The 6,000-nt window shown below is 28.8% G+C and overlaps 1 long non-coding RNA gene across 1 annotated transcript; it reads left to right on the top strand.

Annotated features, from left to right (window-relative positions):
* The first annotated feature begins 263 nt into the window (after nucleotides 1-263).
* LOC127278523 (uncharacterized) lies at nucleotides 264-796 on the top strand. The gene is made up of 3 exons (XR_007842500.1): nucleotides 264-380; nucleotides 474-630; nucleotides 718-796. It is a non-coding gene; the product is annotated as an uncharacterized LOC127278523 (long non-coding RNA).
* The last annotated feature ends 5,204 nt before the right edge of the window (nucleotides 797-6,000 follow it).

A 6,000-nucleotide genomic window follows, 5' to 3' on the forward strand; every position in this document is an offset into this window, starting at 1 on the left:
AATATTCTTATAGTCAAAACGTTCTGTTTTTAATTGAACTTGTACATAATTAAGTGATTTGAAGATTTTAGTAAACCTTCCTACTCTATAACCAAAGTGAAGAGCAACTTTAGTTACGTGCTGCTTATTTAATCCATCCATATAAATATTTAATAATAATTTAATAAAAATTTCAAATGTACAGCTGATTGAATACTTGAAAAATAACGCCATTACTATTTTAAGTCATTTTAAAGAGAATGGTGACTTGGAGTACGGTAAAAGAAAATTGAAAATTAACGCATGAAGCAAGAAGGAAAAATTTAATAGAAAACGAAACAGAGATTTACAATTATTTCAAAAAATATAGATGTCTTGGTTTAAATGCTGGTCCAGATTGGGTAAATGTGTTTGTTTCTTATATCTTATTAACACATTTTTTGGTAACATAGGTTTTATTAATAGATACTAATACTTACTTTCTTTATAAACAGATAAACATTGATTTCAACTGTATTTTTCCAAATAAGGGAAATAATTTGTTCCACATTTGGAAAGATATTCGCCAGGAAATTGCACTTTTGCTAAGAAGCAAATTGAAAAGTAATGAAGACAAAGAGTCAATTTACAATATTGAAGAATTGTCAGAAGGTACATTTTCTAAAATACAAAATAAATAAGTTAATTCCGTATGCTTATAATATTGTTTTTTTTTATCAGAATTTTGTTTCAATACAGAGCAACAAGATGCAGTGGTTCTTTATTTACTGCCAAAGCTTATAAGACCATCATTTTTGAAATACGGAGAAGAGCCAAGGGCTAAAAAATAAAAAAAATCAGACAATAACAGCAATTTATCTGAAAATACTTTAAAATCTACGTGCAAAGAAATACAAGAATCGTTCATTTTGCTTGTCCCGGTAAGATTTCATAACAATAATAAAATTGATTTTACATCTCTTGCAGCAAATAATTCACAGAAAACTAAAAGGTATTAAAATAAGCTGCAACACTTCTTATTTTAATCAAATGTTTCTTATTTTAATCCATTTTGGTATTAAAATAAGTAAAAATGGATTAAAATAAGAAGCGTTGCAGCTTATTTTAATACCTTTCAATTTTCTGTGTTAATGAATATAATGAATTTATATGTTAATTATTACTCTATTTTGAAGTTAAGTTTAACTACACTCAAATTTTAATATCAAAATAAATAAATTTTAACAATGAAGGTGATTAAGAAACATAATTTTTTTACAGACTGCATCTGAAGAGCAAAATAAATTAAAAGAAAGAAGAAAAATTCTTAGTGCTACAAAGACACCACTGCAACCGCTTTTGGTTTTCGTAGGGAAAATTAGAAATCTTGAAGCAGTTTACGTTTTTGTAGACGACATTCGATTTCAATTAGAATCACCACTTGAGGCATTGGATATTGCTTTTAAATTATTTTACGCTGTTGATATTCAATATCCAAAAGCAGCGTTTTCTGTTTGGATGATTATCCGTCCAATATCTAGGATATGACCACAGACCGCTTTGGAACTCAATTGCGATCATTAATTAATACAATCACGAAAGGTATTTTAAATAAACAACCTAAACATTAATTTACGTGTTATTTTTTATTATTTATTTCTAATATTTTTTAATCTTTGATTGTTTTTTATTATTGCGCCTCATGAAAATATGTATTCTTGTTTCTATTGTCACGACAATTTCAATGATAATAAATCATTATTAGAGCACTTAAAATATGTTCATGTTAATCTATCTGAATATCGATGTCAAGATGATGGTTGTAATCGGAATTATTCATCGTACAACTCTTTTCTAAAACATCGCTATTCAAAGCATAATAATAAGACGAATAAAAATATCGTTCATAAAAGATCATTTCCGAAATGTGGTGATCATAATAATGATAAAATAGAAATAGAAGTAAATACAATCGACAATATTGATGTTAGCCCTACCGGAAGGGTGGTACTGGATTGGTACTGGGAAATTGGAACTGAGATCTCAGTACCAACTCAGTACAACTTTGGTGCATTTTGGTACTGAAATGGAACTGGGAAATTTACCTGCGAAAAGGGTCGAGTTACCGTTAATACCCTCATAAAAGTGAAAAGCGACTAGCTTTTTCAATATGTTTAAACAAAAACTTTATGTTTATTTCAATATTATATTTGTTTTTCATGGATTTATATTATTTTCATACATTATTATGCATATGATATTTCTTTTGTCAGCTGAATTCAAAAATGATGTCCATTTTTTTATCAAACTTAAGGTATACGAGATAAATTATAACTTTTTTAAATGTAATTATTTTATGATAAATTTTAGATATTCATAATCTAGAAATATTAACGAATCTCAATATATATTTTTTAAAGTTGAGTTGTTAAAATTACAAATTTTTTAAGCAATAAAACTCGGGTTAAAAATGTAATCCTTCAACAAAGGACCTGGGAGTCTATTGTTCAAGGAGGGATTGCAATATAATTTCCAAACTTAACTGAAATTTTCTACAAACTATTATGTTTTTTTTTGCTGTTTTACACGGATATCGTGAGAGACGTTTTGCTGTTCTAACATACCTTTAAAACCATTGTTAAAGTACTTTAAAAAGGTCTTCTTATGGGTTATCAGGTAGTGGTACTGAAGTGGAACTCAATCCAAGTCCAATTCAGTACCATTCCAGTACCTCTCTTTCGGTAGGGAGGTTCGAAAATAACTTTAATGATGCAAACAACGAATTTTTGATGCCTTTAATTCTGATGACTCTGATGAATCTGATAATCATAGTGATGAATGTTTTGATTCAGCAGAGATTAGTACGTTTAATACTTCCACTCGGAAATATAATGAAGAAGATGGAACTGTTCTTGATGTATTATCTAATTGTTTAAAATAGATGCTTCAATGTTAATTTCCGAATTGTATAATTATGGAGAAATCCCAAGGAAAAGAGTATTAGATATATTAAATCATTACTCAACGTTTTTGCATGGCAAAGCATTTAGTTTATTTGAAGTTTACGTCTTGAATCGATTAAAAGTATTGGGAGAAAATTCAGAATCACTAGTTAAAACAAAGTCAATGTTTGATAAATTTAAAAATCCTTTTCATGGTTTAAATTCAGAGTATTTAATTTTTCAACATTTTAAAACGCATGGGACTTACATTCCTCCCACTCATGAAAAATTAAGCGAAAGAGATGAATTTCAAGAAAAAAATGATGTTCAAATTTTGAGAAAAATTCCTGTATTTGCTTCTTTTATACTAATTTTTTTGGTTTTGACCAAATTTTTCGAACTGCCTACAGTTTTTGATAGAACCATGGCTTATGTAAATGAACTTTACGAAAATACTAAAATTATATCTAATTTCATACAAGCAGAATTTTGGACAAAATTAAGAGTAGGTTTTGGTGACAAAATAGTTTTGCCATTAATTTTATATTTTGTCGATTACGAAACGATCAACTTTCTTGGAAGTCATGCCGGTGTATCAAAATGTGGAGCTGTGTATGTTTCAATTCCTTGTTTGCCTCCTGAATTTCAATCAAAATTAGAAAACATATTTTTCTTTATGTTGTTTAATACAATAGATCGTAAAGTTTTCCAAAATAAAGTTGTCTTTCAAAAAATCATTGATGAACTTCATATTCTTGAAACTATAGGTGTTAGTTTTGAACATTTATCACGAAAATTAACCGTATTTTTTTCACTAGTTTTGATATTAGGAGATAACTTTGGAGTTTATTCCATTTTTGGATTTTCCGAATGTTTTCAAGCCAATTTCCCTTGTAGATTTTGCCTAATTCACAAAAATGACATTAATTCTGCCAATATATCAATCATCAATCCGTTTTGAAAGCAAATATCAAAATGGAAAAGTAACAACACATGCATCAAAAATTCGAGTAAATGTTTGTCACACTATCGCAGTTAGACACCAACTGAAACTAAATCGTCGTTTTGTTTTTAATGCATCAACATATTCAAAGTTTATTTGTGGCCCTTATAAACCGTCTCGTGTAACTTCACTTCTTTATTATCGAGATTTTTTTTCGTGTTTGACATCTACTTTTAATAATGTTGTGCGTATTATCAAGTGGATTAAATGCTTTGACAAATATGTGAAACCAAGCGCTATAATTATGATTTCTAGCGAAGAGGGACCAACGTTTTACATTGTCCGTTACTGCATATTAGATCAAAGAAAATTACGTTTTGTTACGGAAATGTGTAATAATGTTTGGTATGATGAACATTTTCAAGCGTATGAAGTAGTAAATGATTGTATAAAAACATGGACATGTTTAACTCCAAAAAGATTAAATGAAGGTATTGTTACTTTTATGGTTCGAGGATGTGATGGATCAAATTATATTGCAAAAAGATGGGTATGAATATTGTTAACTTTATATGTGGTGTGCATGGAATTCGTTTTCAAAATATTTTTGAAATATAGAGAATTTATAAAAATTGTATGTCTTAGGGTCATTTGGGGAAAATGTAAACAAGGGGTAAATGTAAACAGCAGATATTGCAGCTTAATTTACAGATTTAAAATTAAGTTCGACCCCAATATTTTAACCTCAGCTTACCTGCAACAGGTTCTGAGTATTGCCAATTTTTTTTTCGACAATTGTCAAAGCCATACTCCAATTTGTCGCTTAATGCATGAAAGATTGAAAATTAAAGATTTACTGTTTCAGTATTTTGTCTCGCATTTGAATAAAAATGAACTAAAAATTCAAACTAAAATTTCTAATTATTCCTTATGAATCCCTTAACAAAAGCTGACTTTGATTTTTTAATTTCGTCAATTCAGTTAATAGATAATTAAGTGTTTACATTTACCCCGAGAATTTGAAAACTCGGGGTAAATGTAAACAGAATTTCTGCTGCATTTTAAAAGAAAATAATTGAATAAATTTGCTTCTATTTCACAATTACATTATTTTGGCCCTGTAAAATTACATAAAAAACGAAATTGGATCTTCTTTTATAACTCCTTCGTGTTAGTCAGTTGCAGGTATAGACCTGCATAGTATTGCATAGTGCATTTACGTGTTTAAAATATAGGAAAGCGATTCTTCACGATTGGTGAATAAAACTCAGGTACGTAGGAATCCTAGAATAAGAGTGAGTGATTGATTGGTTGATTGATTGATTGATTGATAGATTGATTGATGGATTGATTGATGGATTGATTGGTTGATTGATTGGACGATTGATTTATGGATTGGTTGATTGAGTAATTGGTGGATTGATTGGTGGATTGGATTGATTGGTTGATTGGATAATTGATTTATAGATTGGTTGATTGAGTGGTTGATTGGTGGATTGCTTGATTGATTGACTGATTGATTGGTGGATTAATTGGATGATTGGTTGATTGAGTGATTGATTGGTGGATAGATTGGTTGCTTAGATGATTGATTTATAGATCGCTATTTTGAAAATTTTAAATTTGTCTTCAAATTCGTATTCAGTGACCTCAAAAACCCCCGAGTAGCGAGATTCAAGCAAATTTGATCAATTTTTAACAATATTTTTATGTTTGTCCGCCATTTTGGATCCGCCATTTTGAAATTTAAAAATTCGATTATAGAATCTTAAAAACAACCTTAAATTCAACCTTAAAAACTTATTTTCACCAAGTTGAATGAAAATCTATTAAAATTTATTGAAGTTTTTCAAGTTTTTACATTACTAGTTTTGTTATGGTAATGATTGCTTATTTTATATGTTATCAATCAATTGGTTCAATTATTTTACATCTACCAAGAATTTTTTTTCAGTTTTTACATCCCTTTACACAGTAGTATACTTGGGATAACTTTTTTCTTAAACCTCTTTAAACTACAGAGGTGTTTACATTTACCACGAATTTTGGGAAAATTTCAAAATCTCGGGGTAAATGTAAACAGTCAGTTTTAAGCGATTCAAGTTGATCAATATTTTTTTGTACCTCATAAAATGTTTCTAGGGAAGTGAAGTAACA

Source organism: Leptopilina boulardi, unplaced genomic scaffold, assembly GCF_019393585.1.
Source record: "Leptopilina boulardi isolate dan_hultmark-lab unplaced genomic scaffold, ZJU_Lbou_2.1 LbouV2_204, whole genome shotgun sequence".
Lineage (NCBI taxonomy): Eukaryota > Metazoa > Arthropoda > Insecta > Hymenoptera > Figitidae > Leptopilina > Leptopilina boulardi.